Below are 22,283 nucleotides of genomic sequence, written 5' to 3'. Positions count from 1 at the left end.
CCTATACATACAGTAAGTGGCGCCATTTTACGTTAAGTTTAAGGGGGACTCCCCATACATGTGAATGGAGGATGCAATTTCCATTTCACAGAATGTGGCCATGTGGGGTATGAAATTAAAGGGTTCAATTAGTACTTTTCGAAATTTTTTTGATTTCGGGTAAAACGTATGGGAGTGAGGGCTCACAATATAACTCTCAAAGTGTAACAGGGCTCGTTCTCAGAACCTATCCAACCGAAACCGCCAGCTTCCGGTATTCTGACTTGTTTTCTAAACTTTTTTTTGAGGCCTAGTTAAAAAATTTCGTACAAGTCACCAACTAACAAGAAAAGCACACTCGTTTGAGAAAAGTTTTTCTATGGAATGGCTACTTTGACCGTTACTTAAACTATAGCGTTTTTTGTGAATAATATCAAAAAATGTGACCTGGCCAACAAAATAACAATTTTCTCCAACCGCAAGCATTCAATACCAGATTTTCAGAAACCATATACATAAAGTTTCATATAAATGAATATTTTCCCAATTGCAAAGTTCATTTCGAAGATATAATTTTCAAGCTTTAATTAAATTTCAAAATCAATTTTTCATCTAAATTTTAGAATGGAATACTGCAGCGACACTTTAAACCTATAAACCTGCATAAGTTGCCCCATGATGTTAGCTTTCAAATGACATGTAAAAACGATGAGCTTCATTGGTCTTAATATAAAGCAAATCATGTCTTCCAGACGCTTCTTATTAACTAAAACTGCCACAAAACTAGAACTACCATATTTAACTCAATTTGCAATGATTCTATACCATATTCCTGATCAAAATACAAATATTAAAACGATCTTCCTGGAATAAAATGAAACTAATAATCGGTTACACAAAAACCGTTTATGATAACAATATATTTAAAAGATTGCTAGCAGGAAATGTAATTTGATATAATATCGCTGCACATAATAGCCATAATATACACCCTACAATATTTTAGATCTTAAAAATCAAAGCTCCAAAGAGTACAAGAAGCCTAGTCGACATTCATTAATTATAAATAATAAAGCAGGAATATATTATCCGCATAAGTATACACCCAATGAAGTTGAATTAAATATCAATTATTGCCGGACACATTTTATATTGAATCAGCCCGATAAACTGCATTTTAATAAACATCAAATAAAAGAAATAAAATAAAAAAAATAATAAAATCATCAGACAAAAAGTTTAAATGCGTTTCACTCAAAATCACTTTTTTTCTTATCATGATAGTGATTTCTTCAGAACTACTGAACCAATCCTTCTGAAATTTTACCACTTTTTATATGCACGTGTAGTTACTCTGTGAACTATGGACGTCAAATTTTCTTTTTTTTTTAAATGGAATCGAATTTCGAAAATGTATATTCAATTATCTGCCATATTGCTATTATTCTATATAATATTATAATTTTGGTTCACACGATAGCCACCAATTCTGGCTTGAGAACGCCGGGCTTCCACTCTTAGAATATAAAACTGAAGTGGTTTTGATAATGAAACGGAGAAGTGGAAACTCTATAAAGTTTAGGATTAACGGGCACACCATATACTCGAAACGCGCTCAAATAACTAAGAGCCATAATTGACTAGAAATTTCAAGGCGCATCCTGAGAGTATAAAAATAAACTTTTTGAATTTTTTTCAGAAATATAAATTATCATGCTGTGAAGTTTGATGGAAATCTTATTATTATTATGAACAAAGTTATCGTGAGTCAATATTGCCTATTTCATATAAATTTATTGCACTTTAAGACATACACATATCAATATCACATTAACGTGAAGAGCTTATCTTACTTAACATACATACGCTACCAGCTTCCTACAAATTCTTACATTAAAAATCCATAAAACCTTTCATATCTGGAGCGCCGAGCCTCCGGTTTCCAACTTGTTATTAGTTTTCTAACATAACTTAGCAGTATGGCGCAAATTATAGATAAAAGTGGAAGTTATAGACATAAAAGATAGTATATGTTGCACATGTAAAGGATCTGCCAATGATTAGTTAACAAATTGAACAAGTGGTGGAGGTGGGAACTTTGCATACGAAAGGGATAGGCAAATTTCATGAATAATAAACTGAACACAAATAAAAAAATTAGAAGTCACCTTGAAATTGAAATTATTAAAAATTGAATAAATCAAAAAAATTAGCTTTTACATAAGTTGCTATAAATAAATTATGCGCTTATATTTCATACATTCAAAAATGAAAGACAAACGATACTTGGTAATATTAATTCAACTAAATTACGATTTTTCTCTAAAGAAATGATGAAGTCAAATCCAACAATTATTCAGTTTAATCTGTTAAAATTAGATGTAATATTCACGCGAAATGCAATATTCACTATAATAGCGCGTGCCGCGTCAAAAGAATTAATGACGTACAAGAATTTCAACTTAATGTACTTTTGCATATCAATTATAAGTACAGCGATTTAGATCTTCTATTGTTAACCGAAACATACAATATTACTATTTATAGATTCAATTCGAAGCAGGAAAATTAAGTTTATGATTGCCTTAGTGTTCTAATTCAATATAAACTAACAATTTTTAAGTATTTTTTTACCAAAAATATACACTCAAACAATAAACGAGATGGCAATGAAAATATGACTACCGACACCATACGATATTTGAATCAATGGCTATCTACAATTATAGGGACACTAAAGTGGTAAAAATGGGCAGCGCAATCAATAATGACATCGGCTGGCGCTGGGTAAACCAAAATAGAAGAATGCAACTTCGAATAAGTTAAATCTTTTTCAGGGTTTGTTTTATTAAAATCGGTTTACTGTCTGTCAGTCTGTCCATCACACGCATTTTTCTCGGAGAAGTTTGCAGCGATTGACACCAAAGTTGGTAGAGAGGTGGAAACTGTGAACGCTCACGCATATAGTGAGTTACACCCTTTTACGTCGAATTTAAGAGGGAGTCCTCATACATGCAAAAGGAGGATGTAAATTTTTTTTCATCAAATATAGTCATGTGGGGTATCAGTACTTTCGAAGCCGGCCTTAGTTTTGACATTAGTTGGAAGGGTGATCATTTCTATAACGGATCCATTTTCAGAAACTACGTAACCGAAACATCTGAAAAAGTCAAGAGGCTACCACTGTATGGTGCCTAGGCCTCAAAATACCCTTCATACTGATACCTGTTCAAATAAAGTTAATAATAGTACTTTACTATAATTGTTAGTTATTGGCAGGAAAACCCCCCTTAAGTTCACCCTAGTACCATGAAATTGCAGAAATGTAGGCTATAGCATAGGGCATGATCCCACCAAATTTGGTAAAAATTTCGCTACTACTAAGAAAGTTATATTAGGTCAAAGCTGTCGCTTCTATGCCAATTCAAGAATTTGAATGTCAATATCACTTGAAAGTGGATATAACCTTTCATAACTGAAGCGTCTAGCTTCCGGTTGCCCGGCTTGTTTGATCGGTTGTGGTTGGAAGTTCTTACCACCGCCAAAATCCTTTCAAGGCATTGTCAATCCAAGAGACCTCTCATAGTATCAACATGTAGAAGATTTATTAACTGTTTTAGTTTTGGGTAGAAAATTGCAATTTTCGAATAACGGTTCATTCGAGGAACCGTTAACAACCATAATTTTCTGAATTAAACTTGGACAGTGAGCATAATTTACGAAATTATAATATCTTGTTTTTTGAAAACAAGGGGCATTTCATTTTCTGGAGTTAGCAATTCATATATCTCGAAAAGAATCTTGTTTTGATCGCTTTCTAGCCCCATCAATTGAAAGCGAAAATTGTCTATCAGCCAGCAGAATTCATCCAAAATGCACATCGGACAAGCCCGAATAAAAATAAGCTACGCCATCAAGAATTTGAAAATATACAATCTAGATATGCACCAGGGCGCAGCGATTATAACAGATTGGAGAAAGAATTAACTCTTTTACGCATTATCTCGCGAGTGTTATTTTCCAACACACATCTAGATATAATTTGAACAGCAGAATAGAAACTGTGCTCGGAATGCTAAACTTCTGGAGTTAGTCGATATTTGAAATGGAGTCATCGATCGCACCCCATTGTCTGTTATTGTTAAAATGACCCACAAAATCATGCGACTGATGTTAATCCTAGATGGTGTAGGCTTCCCGACCGTGAGTCGCAATATGCTATTGTTCAATCCCTATTCCTTTTGGTCCGCCTGGCATTCCAGAAACAATAGCACTTTGAAGGATGAATTAAATTTTAAACGATCATAAACATGAAATTGTCAATAATGGTATTTTGAACCACAGTTTGTACAAAGTTGTTTCTTAGTGGATATTTGGCAATTAGTGGGGCACAGGAACTTGTTGTTTTGAATTGGCCGCTCTGAAAAAGGTACTGCGAGGATGCTGCAAGTGGCAAAATTCAGTGGTGCCGTTTATAAGTTTAGTTACTATCATGGGGTGAAACGAGTGCTACGCAACATGCATTCTATGTCCATTTCAGTATCGCCCCTCGTGGTCGTGGTGATAGCCAGCAGTTAATTGTTTCAGAGGTAAACAGTTTCATGAAAGTAGGAAACTTGGATTTCCACGAACGATAAGGTCACCACCGTGACGACGGCTATTTGCCGTCTTTCTCAGCACTAGAATTCCAATGAGAACCAAAATCTAGAAACCTCATATTTACGCTTTTCCCCTCATGAACCGGGTTGATAGAGGTTTGATATTTCGAGGACCAGCTATCATCTTCATAAATATAGAGGCAGCTTCATGATTTTATTTCAAATTTTTCGGTTGAATAATTTCTAAGAATGAGCCGTTGATTTAAATTTGTACTTCCCACCCCTTGTTTCATTTTCTTTAAAACTCTTTTCCAAAATTGGACATGCATCGTAAAATACAATCCGGAGCCTTTCATATGATACCCCACATAACTATATTTAGTGAAACAATATTTTAGACATTTGGATATAAAAGTTTTTCCTCTTATGTGAGAAACTTCTACCCACATTTTTCCGTATATAGCTTGAAATTCAAAATCTTTCTTCACATTTTTCCAAAATACAAGCCATACGTATATATTACAGATATAGATATTATCCTCACCTTAAACAAACAAACTGCCTATTACCGAATTCTGTATATATATGATATGACCGTATTTCTGATTTACTTCGTACACAAAAGCATACATATGTATGTACATATATACTACGTTTGTTGAATACCGCTGGTTTAATGTACAAATATATCTATTTGAATTAGACACTACCCGCACACTTCATTTCTTTGCGACTCCATTTATATGAACTCACTTCGTTGTGGTATTGTCAAATTGATATGAGATGATGACGTCATACACGTTGTAGAATGCATGAAATTTATAAAAAATGGCAAAGTTGCAACCCCATAACTTTGCTAGTAATAGTTGGAGATTCGTAAAACTTGTGTGCTCTTTGTTATCCCTTACACCAATGACAAATTTGTTACTTCTTGGTTGACCTTAAGAGGTTTGCCGCGGAAAATTTTTAAAATCTGGAAATATACTATTATTAACTTTATTTTTTCAAATATCAGAACCGTATTTTAAAGTTCTGAGAATGAGACGTGTTACGCTTTTTGAGGGTCATATTTTGGGCCCTCACTCTCCTACGTTTCATCCGATATCAAATGGGATCATTTTCGAAAAGTAAAATTGAGCTTTTCATTTGATACCCCGCATCGCTCATTCTATGAAAAAAAATTGCACCCTCCATTCGTATGTCCGTGAAGCCCTACCCTTAAACTGAGCAAGAAAAAAGTAGAACGTCTTATGATCAAAATTACAACTCTTCAGATTTTAAAAAGTAAAACCTGAATTGCATCGGGCATAAGCAAACAAGCAGCTCTCCAACCATTCAAAACATAAAACCCGACTGCGTTTAGTTTCCAATTTACTTATACTGGATGAGGCCCTGAATTGTGCAAAATCATAACAGCAGAAAAAGATTTTAACTTAAACTACCGCAGCCCCGATAATGGAAGAGTAATCCAGCAGACGGCAACCAAACAATCAGTTCTGCAATCCATGTGGTAATAAAAACTGTCTGTCTTGGTCATGAAAAAAGCCTAACAAATAAGCAAATGTTAAGATCACCACTCTTAGCAGTGGCAATTTTCAAATACAAATTTTCCAGTTGCAAAATCATGATATTGACCTGACGACGCCTTTGCATATTCCTACTCTTACACATGCCACCAAATTCGCGTCTTTGCAATTTGAAATAATTTTCATTTAATTGATCAAACGAATCGTGAACGGTGTGGCAAATCCGCAGGAATTTCTGTTAAGACAGGTTTCGAGCGCTGCAAGAGCGAAAGGTAAGACATCAAATATTGATAAATAAATAATTCGTTGAAAATTAAATAATGTTTGATGCTGTTACCAACGCACAAAAATAGAAGCAACCATTCAAAATAATTCCTGCGATCGGTGGAATATTTGTCAACCGTTTTCATGTCAAGGTGATGTTAATTGGCACATCAGAGATGCTGCTTGCATGTCTCTCGACATTTCTTCGTTTACTCCACTTTGGACATACGTTTCCATTTCCATTTTATATGGAAAACTTACTTCCAAAAATAATGTATTTTAATATTTTGTAACTTACCCTATGGAGTTTGAACGCAATCACTTTGGAATTGAACCGGCTCAGACGCTGTTAGTGTGAAACATTTCATGGGGCGAAATGCAAAATACATTGGGCGCATCTTACCATTCACTGGTATATGATGGTAACCACGTTGAGTTCGCCTTGATTTGAATATTTGAACTTTGCTCAAACACTTATCATGAGCGGTTGTTAAATGAATGTATAAATTGTGAGCAAAATAAATCAGTAAAAAATTCGGTCGTAACTATCAGGTGGAAGATTTGTGCCGCTCCATCAAAGTACCAAAATGTAATCAAAGCGATAATGGCGTCGTATGATAGGAGGATTATTCGGTCAGAATCAACTTCACTTTGTAAATTGTTGAAGGCCGACAATTCTGCTCAAAAGAATAAGAAATTAACACAAATAATTTGCAAAATGTTCATTCATTCGTTCGTTTTCACCAACCTTGGAGACATGACAATGTCGCTCTTAAGTAATGCAGAATGCTTTATTAGGCGTTATAATATTTAAGATTTTATGTCAACATTGATTCAAATTTAATTTTGTATCTCAATTGAGTAATATATAGGTACTGTCTAACAAGAGTAATAGTCCAGATACACAATACTCCTGACCTTTCCCAGTCTTCCAAACATTTTCGAAAAGAACCAACCATTCAGACCATTATCGACAGTTCACTGGGAGCAAAGCTTCCTCAGAAATGACCGGAGGGTAGGCGAATGTGAATCAAGCAATGCAATATGGGGAAACTGGAAGAACCATCATGATTTGTACATCTGAGCAGTATGTGCCACTGACGCGCAAAAATTATTCCTCAACAGTACCGGAACATGATCCCGCCGAAGATAAAAGAGTAAATTTAGGTAAAAGGGATACCAACAACGAATTTCACTTGGAGACAATAGTGGAACTTCAAGACCTTAGTCGAGGAAGTTTTTACGGACACCATAAATGAGTACCGCCATCTAATAAGGAACACGGGAAAATGCGCTATAATATACATATAATAGAAAGTATGCGGGTATATGACGAGACGAGCAAGTAACAAGCGTATAGAGCAATAGTACCTTAAGAACCGAATACTTGAGTGTGGGAAGGAAATACCCGCGCGACAATAGGACAATAGACCCGGGACAAAGTCATATAAAGCCTCGAGGAGAAGATTGACGACATTTATAAAAAAAAACACACGTATCCAGCTACTACAAGGAATTATGTGATGAGACGAAGGTGAATCTCTGACGAAGAATCTACAGGATAGTTCCAGCTAACATTAGGAAACAAAAACGCTACAAGTTAACAGTGCGATCCTTCTACGGAAAATGATAAATATTTTTTTTGGTAATTGTGGAATAACTTTCCTGTATAAGCTTGAAAGTTGCGATCGTCAGGAGAGCTGATGCATTTACCAGGTCCTTCATTGCCCGCGCGAGGGCGGGAATATTCCCGAAGTGAAAAACTCGCGATCCTTCGCCTTCGCTGCTTGACAAAAGAAATACGATACATCGCGGAAAGGAAAGGAACTTTCTCTCATGAACGTGTACCGATGCTTTGGAGGACCCAGGGCGCGTTTTGCTCCATTGCCCCAGATTTGCGGGACAAAGAGAAGATCGGCGTTGAGTGGTGCAGTGAGGATTTAAACACTATTCCCAGAAATGCTAGAGTCGAAGGAAGTTTTGAATGCAGTTGTATTCACACTGGTAGGAAAAAGGCGGAATGGAGAAGGGGTAATGGAGTGGAATGGAGTTTATAACGATCTTACTTGTTTGTCCTATTTTAACACACATATTGACCTGTGAAAATTTCACATAGGAACATATTCTAGAAGTCGAGAGGTGAATGAAAAACTAAACAATGACAGTCAATGTGCATGTTAACATTACCCTTAACAAACAAATATATCCATATGAGACAACCATACTACCGCGATAAAAACAGAGTCTCTGAGAATACACCGCTAACATGGAACGAACATATTTAGCCGAAAAAGGACCAGCTAGTGTAATTGAAGCGATCAAACAATTGTAAATGTAAAATATATGACCAGTCATTAAATAATTTTTAAAATATATGTCGTTTGCTTTCTTAGCCGATTTCAGAGTTTTAGTTATAACGTTTTCTGTCGGTTTCGGAGTTTTAATTATATCATATTCTGCAGTTTCAGAAGTTTTCAGTTGCCACATATTTACGCGCAGCCGGTAGTATATTAGGTTTTTAATAGTTTCGAAAAGTTAAAGAGTTCGAAATACATGTTTTTGGTGGTTTTTGCTGCACTTATAGTTAGCGTGACTATATTTCAGGTGAGTTTTTCATATTTCTTTCTTTACTTAGTGTGTAAGTTTTAATTAGTCTTCTTTCTTCTTTTTCTTTAGACTTTGTGTCGAGGTCGGTTGTGTCATTTTATTTATTCAAAGGCAGATGTGGAGTAGTGAGGCCCTCAAATTACCATTCAACGTATCAGGCCACCGTTGTTTTGATCGGCCTTTTGGTCGCTTACCATCGACTTCGATGTTGAGACCTATCTTAGCAAGTGAATCATCCTTAGCGGAAATTACATGACCATACGATCGAAGACGCCTCCCTCGCAATTGTTGCACGATCAATGCAAGTCACCGTTCATTGTCTTTTATAGTCGGCCAATGCTCAGAACCACAGACGTCGACAGGGTGCACGACACTGCAATAAATTTCAGATTGAAGACGTTCATTGATATGTCGATCACAAAGAACATATTGTGGCACGCCGCTTCAACCAGGTTGCGCTACTGTGTGAAGCTATGAAATTGTAGTTCTCCACTGGCTGATAACATTGATCCGAGATATTTAAATCGCTCTGTTCAGGGTAGGTCATTGACATTGACAGTGATTGTGCCTGTTTCATGGGGATCAGTTTTGTTCAGATTCAATTTTATACCGTGTTGCATTAGGCGATGATTCCATTTTTGGACAAATTGCTCGAGATCATTTTTGCTATTAGACGACAGGAAAACATTATCTGCATAAAGCAGTGGGTAGGGCGTCCCATGTAACAGTGTCCATAACAAGAACAAAGAGGAGTAGTGAGAGGGCACTTCCTTAATGAGAAAATTCGAAAAACTAAAGCGAGGACCCGAAATCACAGGGGATAGTGAAAAAGAATTAGTGTTTTTAAAAAAGGAATTGAGGGAAAACAAGGAAATTATACATGCCGCAGGAGAAAAGAATTCCGAGTTAGAAGAGGAATTAGAGAAAAATTCAAATGAAAGAAATAAAATTGTTAAATTAAAAAATGTCAACCGGGAGTGAAAATCTAAAGCTTCGCGGTAAGAATAACACCCTTTCTGCAACTTTTGATAGTAAATACATAGAAATTAAGGGATTGCGTGAAAAATTTCGAAATTCTGGGTATAACTCTCCAATTTCGTAAAGTGCTTCTTATCTAAGTCATTCATTAGTTGGATGACGCCATTCCACCACTAACAATCATAAAATGTCCACCAGGTCCATAGCGAAAATAGTTACCCGGATTGTTCCTATTTCTAATGGGGAAAATTTGATAGATTTATATATCAAATTATCACAATTTCTCAATACCTGCGAATTGGGTTTGACATGCATTCAGGCGAAGGACGAGGCAACCTACGTGTCACTGTTGTCACCTAAATTAACAGTGGATGCTTTTAATTTGTTCGCCGAGCGGAAACCGGGAACCTTAGGAGGCCTAAGAAAGCTATTTTGCTCTGTTCAAAGCGGATGCCGCGCGAGCTCACAATCGACCAAAAATAACAACGAATAGACGATTCTGAACAGTGTTTGAAGCTATCCCTTCATGAAAACCCGAATTTATGCATCGAAATGTGACAATGGACGAAACATGGCTCCATTATTTCACATCAGAATCAAAACGATCGTCATTTGGGTGGACTTGACATGGTGAACCGACCCCAAAGCCTGCAAAAACGCAACAGTCGGCTGCCTATGCTATTGTATCAGTATTTTGGGATGCGCATGGTATAATTTTCATCGGCTATCTTGAAAAGGGAAAAATCATCAACATCGATTATAACAGTTTTACAGTGTTATTGGAGTGTTTGAAGGATGAAATCGCGGAAAAACGCCCCCGTTTGAAGACAAAGAAATTGCTGTTTCATCAAGACAATGCACGGTGTCCCAAATCAATGAAAACGATGGCAAAATTGGCTGGCTACTTTCAAGTGACGAGTTTTCAGATTCTATTCTCACTTCCAAGCTGGCTGGGAATCACTTAACAATATAAAGTAGCAGACGAGAGATGGTGAACGGCGTTTTCTGCACTGTAAAACAGATGAGCCGGCTAGTCCTTCAGACTGTGCAACAAACTGACAACTTATTCACAATATAATATTGTCTTGAAATTCGAATTTGAGCCTCGGACCAAAACCAATTTTCCAAAGTTTGGCTAATCAATGTACAATTCCAATGGAAGGACAAGGGCAACTTTTATAATCACCTTCAAGGGAAACTACTGAAGGCCTTAGTCTCCACAATATAACTAACAAGGGCGGAAACACACACATAGAATTCACTTGAGCCAAAAATGTGGCAATCTCGTCGACTTTTTTCCCTCGCCGCGGTATCCACAAGAGAACATGGGCACCACTAGATGGAACGATGTTCAACAAACCAGCTATTATGTTCGATATTGTAGAGGTCCCGGATGAAAAAAAATAGCAACGAAATATGTCGGACCAGATGCAGAGAAAACCATCGGTCACAAACCTTAGCGCAAAAGGAATGAATTGTTTGATGAAGGATGAGAATGAGTAAGCAATCGATGAGAAAAACGTGGCATATAAACAACATCAAAAGCAACCCACAATTGCCAAACGAGACAAATAAGTAAAATTATGGGGAAAGATATACAATTAGAGCTTTCCGTAAATTATTTTTTATTTTTTTTTAAACCGTTAGTATTATAATTGAAGAATATTTCTCAAAAATTACGAAGTGCAATTCGAAAAATTGAAATAATTACTCTTTTATGAACACTGCGGAATACCTTAAGCTCGACATTTCGTATATAAAGGTTTTGTGTCCATCTTGTGTGAGGAACTTTCTATGCACGTTTTTCCATTCGTACACGGCTAAAAATTCAAAATATTCCTGGTTATGTCTCCAAATTCCAACTCCGCCGTTCATGAGAGTTCATTTTATATGATGATGACATACACCTGTTAGGGTACACTCAAATCACGTGAAATGCCAAACTTTCACCTTCAATAACTTTGTTAATAATAACTGGATTCCCTTGAAGATTTTCAGAAATATGTCTAATATCATTTCTTATAATATAAATAATCGTTGGCGACACAATCCAACTGGATCAGGGCTTTGAAGTGTGCTAGAGCACTTCATTCAAGACCCTGGCGGTACACTGCAGTACCTTGTAGGATGCAGCAATGCGCTCGCCCGAGATCATAACATTTGACTCGGGTGCTTATTGAGAGCTGAGTGGACTGGTATCAGACATCAGATCTAGTCACGAAAACAACCTCTGTCACCAGTGAGATTTGAACCGCGATCTTCCGATGCGACAGTCTACCCAGTCGGACAAATTATTATTTCTTATACTGATACCAAATTTTTACTTCCAAAATGAACTTATGGTGAGTTTTCGGATAAATTTCTAAAATGTAGTAATATTTTATTATTAATTTTATTTGAGCAGATGTCGTATTGGGATGTATTTTTAGGCGTAATTTTTTTTTCTGAGAACGGGAACTGTTTAACTTTTTAGGGAACACATTTTGAGTCCTCACACCCATGTATTTCACCCAACAGCAAAAATATGACCAAGATGAGCCCTTTCATTTGATACCCCACATGACCATATTCTCTCAAAAAAATTGCTCTCCCGTCGCATATATGGGTTTCGCACAAAACCTTAAAAATGATAAAAATTTGGCGTAATATTGCAACTTTGGTGTTACGTTTCTTCGCACTTTTCCAAATTTCGGCCATGCCGATTCAAAACTGCTGCCGCAAATATGCACCATAATCCCATTTTGTTTGTTTGTTTTTATTCATATTACAAAAACTGTTTTTACACAAATTGTTTTGTTCTTAAATTGTATTTGAACATTCAACTGGTTAACTGAACTTATTATTGAGAAATCTGGATTTTAATTAAGTCAATAAGTTACGTTCAAGGCCCATGCATGGAATTTTTTTTCTGAATATTGGGCGCACGAAAAAGTTTGTGTGAAGCCTTTAATCTCGATGACACCTAGAAACATTAAATCCTCTCCAGGCAGACGACTTGCTTTTCCAATATGACCTAAACCCAAAGAATTTTTGGAAGCCTATTCACGAACATACATATACCGCTATAGAAGCTGGCGACAAGTATTCTTAAGATAACTGAGATATTCTCGAGCAAAGATGCGTTCGGATCTGGGGTAGCCCCACACAAATGTAAGGGCATTGCGTAAGAACAGAATTTCGGTGAAAGTGAGTGGGAGGGTTACAAAACAAAAGAACTGCTTACGAAAACCAACAAATTGCCGAAAGTATTGCAGACAAATATTCGACCATTTTCCGTCATGATTTTAAATTTCCGGTGCGTGCGCTGTTGACGATAGACCGACGTGAGGAGCATAGCAATCAGCCGTGCGTCGCTTGCTGCATACAATACGAACCAGTCGCACTTAGTTCATCGCAAGTACCAGGAATTAGAATAATTTTGAACATTTGTACCGAGAAATTGGTGGAGCTCTTGAATCGACTCAGCTGGGGAGATCCCAGAGGAGATTCTTGGAAACTGGTCGTAATAATCAGTCTTCTGACTGACTGTCGCTGACGCCTAGAAACAACGAAAGGAAGCATCATCGAAGCAATAAATTGCGCATATTCCCCCCGATTTGGACGCATGTGGAACTGGAACAACAAAGTGTGACCGCGGCTAACAGAGGGAAGACCACCGATGAAGTTCGCACGAAGCGGTATCATCCCCATCAGCGCAATTGCGAAAGTGTGTATTGCACACGTCCAGCCTCTAGGTCAGCCCTGGTTTTTTGTCATTTGCATATTTTTATTTTTCGTAATCTATCGTTAGCACTTGTCTGCTTTTTGTGGGCCGCGTCGAATGCATCTCGGCATGCAAGCAGCACAAAACCCAGCTGTGTCGCAAATCCATTTCGACAAGCCGCTGGCTACTTGGCCAACACTCTTCAATAAACAAATCTAGTACACACGAGACCCCTACGAAATCCATCGCGGTGCCAGCAGTGAATTAGCGAAAGTTTTTTCTCCATTTTCAACTTTTATATTACGAAATCCCGAAATCGAGCGAGCAATAGGTCCAAGTGGGAATTGAGCGCGCTTGCAAAACTCAAAGGCTACATACCTTGCTGTTTTTCGTTGGCTGTATTAACCTATTTCGAGGGTGCAACGGAGTCCAGTCTTATGTAACCTTCTGTAACAGATTTCACTTTCTGGAAACTCAAAGCTCCAATTCCCTCCCTGAGATAACGGAGCAGCTGGAGCCAGATGAACACGTTCCGCCACACAACACAACACCACACATTACAAATGACTGAAAAATTCGTGAGGATTATTGGCTTGGGCGCGCTGGAAAACACTAAACCGACCAAGACGTTTCGCGATTGACTCGAAAACGCGACGATCGACACAACATACAATTTTCAGTGGGAAATTTCACGCGAGCCGTCGAACTGCTCCTCGAACACTTCGGCAGAAGAGAGTGCACGGGCCAGAGCTAAATATAAACGTGCGGACACGGCTACGGGCGACGAGCGAATGTGCACTTTCGGCTTGGATTCCGGATCACTAAAGATTTTGACAGATCTTAAGCAAAAAGATCACGTATTTAAGTTGAATACATGAATGAATTAAGTGTTTGGATTGATAGCGACAGCCCCCCGCCGACGGCGAATGTCAAAACGTCATATTGCACGGGGACACGGACACCTAAAGCACGCAGCACAATCTACGCGACGCAGCGCAGGAAGAACTGACGTTTTCCATGTGGATTGGCTGCACTGTCTGAAGGCAGATATCGACCAGTGTTGCCCTCAAATGCGTGTGTACATAATACATTCTTGTTAGTAACTGAAGAGGAAGAACGGTTACGGCAACTTGGAAAAAGGTTGTAGATGGATTTAATCGAACTGAAAGATGCAGTTGTAAGATTAGTGGGAGATATTATAAAAGCGTCATTTCTAGCAACAATGTGGGCTGTAATCAGATATTAATAATAGTAATCAATGCGGAAATAGGATTGGAACACGACTAGATTGCTTAAGATCATAATGGTACCCTAGGAGCCTGCGCTTGCTCGCGATTGTTATCCTAATCTGACACAAGTACACTACTGAGGCGACTGGTACCCGACATCGACAATCGATCCCAATACAAACCTTTATCATCGACAAATATTAATACAGTTATATTAGATATGAATTAACCATTAGAGTATCGGCTACAATCGAAATATTTTAATTTACAACTGGCGAATTCGAATATACTGATAGTGCATGCATTCAATTGTGGCTAGAATTGCAGATCCAAGCAACACGATTGGTTAATTTTGAAAATTACACAATCTGCAAATATAAGAGAGTCCAAAGAAAATGTTTCTTACCACTCAACTGTTAGCAGCAATCGATAAAATTCAAAGTTGCTGGTGGTTGTTTTCTTGGCTGGAAAGGTATGGTTCATTCACGAGGACCATCACTAACAGACAGTAAGTAGGAAGTAACGTCACATAGCTATTATGCGCGTTATTTGACTCGGAACATGTTCTTCAAAACACAACGATTGGCAGCATAAAGTTGCATACGACTTTTAGGGCCCAGGAGCAGCTGTACAATTCTGCTGAAGAAGCGAATATAATAGTTATAAAGGAGATGGTAGGGTAAGCGAGTATCAAAGTCAGGCTATCCGTGGAAACGTGTAGGCGGACCAATGAACTTGAGGGGCTGAGGGCTCTCTTGATGGTTGCGAGTGGGGGTGATCGTGACGCGCTAAAGCTCCATTACCGAGAAAAAGTACAAGAAGTACAGCTTCGTATGCGTCGCGGTTTGATCGTAGTTTGATAGTCCTGCAAGTAGAACGAATATTTGTATACACGAGTGTAATATACCGTGAAGATCAACACCTTATCCAAGATATGATGAGTGACTGTAATCCCTTCTAAAAACAATAACCAACTTAGATTTGCTATCAATGCACTCAAACGAAGTACAGTCGCCAGCCTTGACGACCTGCCTGGGGATATTTCTTTTACTCATTCCTAAATATTGAGAATCTAAAGTCCTTCCCAATCAGAGTTCGACGACAAGAGTGGCATTTGTTTTTTGCTGCCGAGAAGATGTAGGCTATAATTCTAGAAAACATTAAGACACACCTTGAAAACTTGACCCACGGAAAGCAGACTAATTTTCGGTCTGCATCCTTGTATACCGATCACATTAACATTCTTCGGATAATTGTAGAGCAATGTGTGGAGTTTAAATTACCCTTACACCTGCTCTGATTTTGAACAAGGAGTGTACCTGGAATGTCCCACTTAGGGGGCATTTCAGATACATTGGAATGCACAAGCACATGAAAGCTAATACCAGTTCGATATACATATTTTGACATAAAATGCCACGTGCTGCGTCAAGGTAGAATCTCAGAGGAATCTTATTACCAATACTTTTTATTCTCGGTATCATTGACGTTCTTTATGCAGATTCTGATTCTTTGTCGTTATTTCGTTTTTAAGCAATCAGTGTTCATTCTGTAGTTTGTGAAAAATCACTTTACCATCGTTAAATCCCCAAGAAAAAATATGCTTTATGGAAAATCGATAGAATAGAAGTGCAAACCAAGTGTAAACCCTATCATAGTCATCAATCTCTAGAATAAAATTTTTTCATAGGATTCATAAAAAAAATTGGGGATTTTTTTAAGTTGAAATCTGATTCCTGGGCCATTTGTTGTATTTGTATTTTGAATTACCTAAGGGACAGTTGAACTAAAAGTAAATACTAATAAAACTAAGTGCTCAATCTGACCGGTCATCGCTCTCTTCCTATTTGCATTAATGGACAGAATATCGAAGTCGAAGATCCATTTGTATATCTAGGAAGCGTTCTTTCTGCCGACAGCATCACAGAACTTAATGCCTCTCGGCGCCGTCTTCACGTTTTGTTTAAAATTTGGAAATCAACAAATCAACAAAGATCAAGTTGAGGCTATTCTTCGCCGATGTCTTGGCTATGCTATTATATGAAAGTAGCATGTGGGAAATGATCACCACTGTCACTTCAAAGTTTCAAGTTTTTATTAAGTCGTCCTTGTATCGTGTCATCATATCGAAGGCAAAATTTCATCGAGGTACGAGTTTAAGGGATAATATAGCTTTTAATTATTCACCTTTATTTATAGCAGATAAAATTGTATTTTATTTATCACAGACAAAATTACATTTAATACTTCGTTATATTATATAACTTTTTGGTTAAAGTCCATTAATTTACTTTTACAATTAAATAATAGTAGGGGTTGAAAACGTGTCGTAGACAGAATACCAGCAATTTTTTTTTTTTTTTTTTACATTCTCTCGCCAACTCATGGCACTCTACTCTCCACTCCTGTGGTGAGTTCTAAACTGAGTGGAGAGCACTGGTGGCGTCATCCGACCGTTCGCATTCGCAACATTCGAAATAAATTTCGAATGCCGCGAATCCTACCGCGCCACACGAGGGGTACTCATGGTCACATGTTGGTGAGAAGGCTAAGATGGTGGTAGACAACTCACAGATTGAGAAAGGGGAAAACTCTTTCGACATTGATGGTTTTGCAAGTTGCTTCGCACTTTTTTTTTCTAAAGAATTCAGAATTACAAGTTTCTACACTTGCAACTGTGGAGGTTAGCCATATATTGCGGTATTTAATTGTTTTACTCAGAGAATTAACAGAGAAAAAAAAAATCGATATGGCACTGATGCATTGAGGCCGAATTTACTAGTGGAACATCCATTAGAATATGCCAAAGAATCCAGTGGGCTAGACGGATGATTTGGGGCGACTAAATTGGTCTTTTGTAATGACGAAGTGACCTGGACCCAATTTATAATTGATGAATTGATGATCCACCTTAAAATTTGAGATAAGTGGTCCTGGCTATGAATCCTAAAATATAGTTATCACTTGACTGTCCTCAGTCATTCGGAATAACGAACTTTTGCTTTTTGTTGTAGATTTTAGGCAAGGTAAACATATCTCCAGACATTTTTTGTATTATGTAAATCATCAATCAATTTACATAATAAAAAAAGTAGGTTATTTGAATGGTAGAAATTTACTTAAAAGATTTTTCCAAAATAATCTGAAAATTGAATGCGTATAAAATCATTACCAAATTTTAAATATGACCGTTGGAATTACCTGGTTTGCCCAAAAAATAATCATATTTGGATAGCAGCAAACGAAATATCTTCCAACTAAATTAAGAATGTAAGAATATATAGGGGGATTATGCTTTTGTTGGCGTGTTATTTCAGGCAGGCAGACACTATATATCAATTTTATATTAGTACGGACGAACAGTTCAGGAACAAATACAAAAATACATTAGATACACAATCATTTATGGAGGCAATTCTTCCAGGGTTTGATACTTTCATACAATAAACGAAGGGACTTTATCATTGGTGCGACGATGAACACCTACGACACCAATCGGAATCACAATCGGAACGACTGGTTTGATGATGATCGCAAGTTAGTTAATGAAACAAAAAAATTCTGTATACCGAATCATGCAACATTATCGAAGGACGCAATAAACGTAGAGGATTATCAGGAACTTCGGGAGTTGATATATGACTTCATTTACAGGGGAGAGAAACCTAGGGAAACTGATTAATCCGTGAAGTTGACGATGCTGCCTATTAAATAGGGGAATATAATCTTTGATCGAATGGGGAAATGAGAACGATGGACAGAATCTAGCATGCTGAACTGGAGATCCTATCAACCGAAATGCATGGAATACTAATACCACCTCCAATTGCAAAGATACAAGTTCGAGGAAGTTAGATTTGGAACCAGAAGTCTCACTCAATAGCAACATGAACCAAGAAATCATCACAACAGAACCTACTTCACGCTATCCATAATCTTGCCAGTCTTCATATGTATTCAGCGGAATCTTGGGAAATTTCAGACGCAGTTGAGAGCCAGAACCTCCGAAGAATTTGCGGTCCCTTAAGAGGCATCCCGTGTGTCGGATTCGCCGAATCGAATATTTTTTTTTACATCAATTATATCTAGATATAGTGCAGAATATATGGGCAAAGTGATTTTTTGATATTCGGAGTCGTTCATAAATTATAATGTTAAACACGTCATAAGTCAATTGCCAGATTTATGTCGATCGCCGTAATAAAGCTCGTATTTGTCGATCCGAATGACGTCCGAATGACTTCGCTAAATGGACAAAAATTAAAGCCAAGGCTGTACATGTGTTTCTTCAAGAAACCTAAAGTTTATGGATTAGGTATAGCAGATTAATAGTCAGATAAGGTTTTATGGCTAAAAATCGCATTCTTCTGTTTAAATGCGTTTTTCTCGAAACTACATGATCAAAATCGGCTGCCACCATAGCCCAAAATCTATTAAACGAAATTCTTTGAAATTTTCACGACTTATTCAGAACATATTTCTACGGTCCAGAAACTAGGATAATTGCGATTCATTTAGTAGATTTTTTCATTCATTGAAATTCATTGAAGAAGCCGTGGAAAAACACCAAAATTCACAAAAGAAAGTTTAACACGGCACCAAAAATTTAGGTTTTAATATTTTTTAATCATCTTAGTTTGCGGACTGTAGTGAAGTCTTGACGTTAAAATGCCGTTTACTTTTTTTTTTCTTCAAGATGATTACAGCGCACTCTAGCGTGCAAGCAGAAAAACATCTTTTTTGGAGATGGGTGTATAAATTGCTCTGTATTTCCATAACGAACAATACGATCGTGCTGGAAAAATTACCATGCACGTTCAAGATATTAATAAATCTATGGAGAAAAACTCATATTTGCATCTTCATTCAGTTCTTCACGAAAAATTCACAAAATTCACAAAAAGGCACAAAAAACGGCCTTCACACGGGATGACCCCTGTATAACGACAAAGTCTTCGAACAATGTTGTAATTGTACAGTCATCGTTAAAAACGAATTTAATAAAGCCGAAAGGAATAGCAAAGCATTCCTCAATTGAGCTCTACGGATAGAGCCAACTTTAAAGAGAAATCGGTACAAAGAGGCTCATGACTTTCTGAAAATTATATCCCTCTACTTTCTTTATTTCTACTACGGGCTCCTGATAAAATTGCGGGCCGGGGGAATCCCCCCTTTTCACCCCTTCTCCTTTTCCCTTAGACGTGGCTATTCAATAGAATAATAATAATAAGGCATGTTCATGAGATTGCTTATGAAATTAGTGCTGATCGCGGTAGGTGCCACCAATGGTAAAGCGTTGCAAACTACTGAAATTCACCTTTAACTCTTATCTCTCTGGTTCCCGGAGCCGTGTTTTCCCATATATTCGAGTAGAGTGTTATAAGAGCCGGCCCTACTACTTAGATCTGAATATCCCCTTCTCTCTGTCTTCATAATAAGACTTCCTATCCTCTACATCGAAAATCTCCCTGGTACTACAGCACTTTACTGTTGAAATTCTTCTCAGTCTCAGTATCTTCGCTGGAACCTGAGTCCTGAACCCTTCTGACCATAAAAGGACTTGGCTCGAAGCGAGAATTTCCGTTTAAGCTGGAAAAAGTGAGGATCTTCAATACTGTTGCCAAAAAGCATATTGGTTATCTTCTCTCATTTTTTATAGCACAGAAAGACGAAATTACCATCATGCGTCTCCAAATTTCGTTTGAGCATTTCATTTGAGAAGAATTCTTTGTTCCTAGCATTTTGTGAAGATGGAACTATTAAATTATAGTAATAAATGAATCATTTTATTTTGTGGATAATATCTTCAAATTCAATTTCCATAGGTGCAGACCACAACTTTTATAATAATGATTTTACTAATTTGTACGCTGGTGCGGTTTATACTAGTTCATCATCCGCCGTCTACAAATTTAATAACGTAGTAAAATGGCCTCAGTGATTACAGCTGGTGCAGCCTCTAGCAGCCGTTGAGCCCTTTGTTATCATCCCTACTAGTTACACAAGGCCATTTTGCTTTTCATATTTCGAAACTTTAAGCGTTCGCCATTTAATTTTTATAAATTTCATTTATATTGCACTTACATGATAGAAATAATAAAACCACGTCTCGTGAAATAAGCAACTTTCAATAACGACGCGCAAGCTATGGAGCAATAAATATATCTCTAGGATAATTGGCATTTGCGGCTTTGTTCTGTGTTGAATGGATAACCTTTGCTAGAAAGTTCAGTAGTTCAGTTACCCGACCCTTTTATGCCTGTAAAGTAAATTTTGATTGTTGCTTGTCGCAAATCATTTGGAAATCACAATGCGTGCACGTTGATAGCATATGATAATATCAGATACTGGAAACACAAAGGAGGGTGGTTAGTAAGAAAATTATTCTATTGGATTTCAACCCATAGAAGCAGACAACACATATCCCGCTGATACGCCCATGAGCTTTGAAGGGTCTTCACTACCAATTTATAAAGTGACATTGTTGATTTCTTACTTATGGGTTTGGAGATAAATAGTAGCCGCTGCAGAGCAGTTATGCAAGGTTTTGATGAATAAACTTACATACAGCATTATGCCTGGTGATGTATTGCACCGGTGCCATAACATTACAGCCAGAAATGAGATGGTCCAACGTCTCTAACGCCGAACCACACCCGTCTCCGTCTCAGCAAAGAGCTCCCCAGCACACAGCCATCTGTTCGACAAATGGCTGCCAAAGAAAATTCACGTGTTTAGTGTGTATTGCCTTCGACTTCCATTCATCGATCCGCTCTTGGTCCGACTTCACCCCACTCAGAGGATTGAAAGATCGATCTTCTAAGTTAAGTGGAGTCAGTCCACAGTCTGCTTTACAGACAGCCGTATGCAAGGGACTCGCCTGCTCTTTGCTATAAAAATAAGCGTGCAGCGAGTCAACTTGGCGATGATGTTGTGCCGCCACGTCAACCACGCCTCTACCTCCGATGTCACGAGGCAGCTTCATCCGCTCCACGGCACTCTTTGGACGATGCATTCGGAATTTGGACATAGTTGTGCGTATCTCCCGCTGGACGTTTTCCAGATCGGTCTTCGTCCATGGCAATATTCCGAATGCATAAGCCAGTGAAGGGATAGCCAATACATTCAAAGCGCTTATTTTATTTTTCCCCGGTAGATGCGATTTCAGCACCAGCTTTACACGTCGCAGGAATTCGGACAGCAGAGCTTCCTTCAGATCACCAACTCGAGCATGGGTTCCTTGCAGAATTCCTAGGTACTTGTAGAAGTCTGTCTCGGTCATAGCTTCGATGTGGAGGTCACCAATGCTATGTCCGGCATACGGCTTGTGATGACCTTTGCGGATGGCTCGGATTCGACACTTGTCTAATCCAAACTCCATCCGAATATCACGGCTGAA

At 37.8% G+C, this 22,283-nt stretch overlaps 1 protein-coding gene across 1 annotated transcript in view; it reads right to left on the bottom strand.

Annotated features, from left to right (window-relative positions):
* The window catches only part of LOC119652831 (3-hydroxy-3-methylglutaryl-coenzyme A reductase), a 43,867-nt gene extending 29,237 nt beyond the window's left edge, over window positions 1-14,630 (bottom strand). Inside the window, exon 1 of the mRNA XM_038057160.1 lies at window positions 14,034-14,630. The gene's annotated coding sequence lies outside the window, so the exon portion shown is untranslated. The remainder of the gene's footprint in view (window positions 1-14,033) is intronic.
* Between the last annotated feature and the right edge of the window lie 7,653 nt (window positions 14,631-22,283).

The sequence above is a fragment of the Hermetia illucens genome, chromosome 3 (assembly GCF_905115235.1).
Source record: "Hermetia illucens chromosome 3, iHerIll2.2.curated.20191125, whole genome shotgun sequence".
Classification (NCBI taxonomy): domain Eukaryota; kingdom Metazoa; phylum Arthropoda; class Insecta; order Diptera; family Stratiomyidae; genus Hermetia; species Hermetia illucens.
Note: the sequence above shows the minus strand (reverse complement) of the source record. Positions and strands in the feature narration are given on the sequence as shown.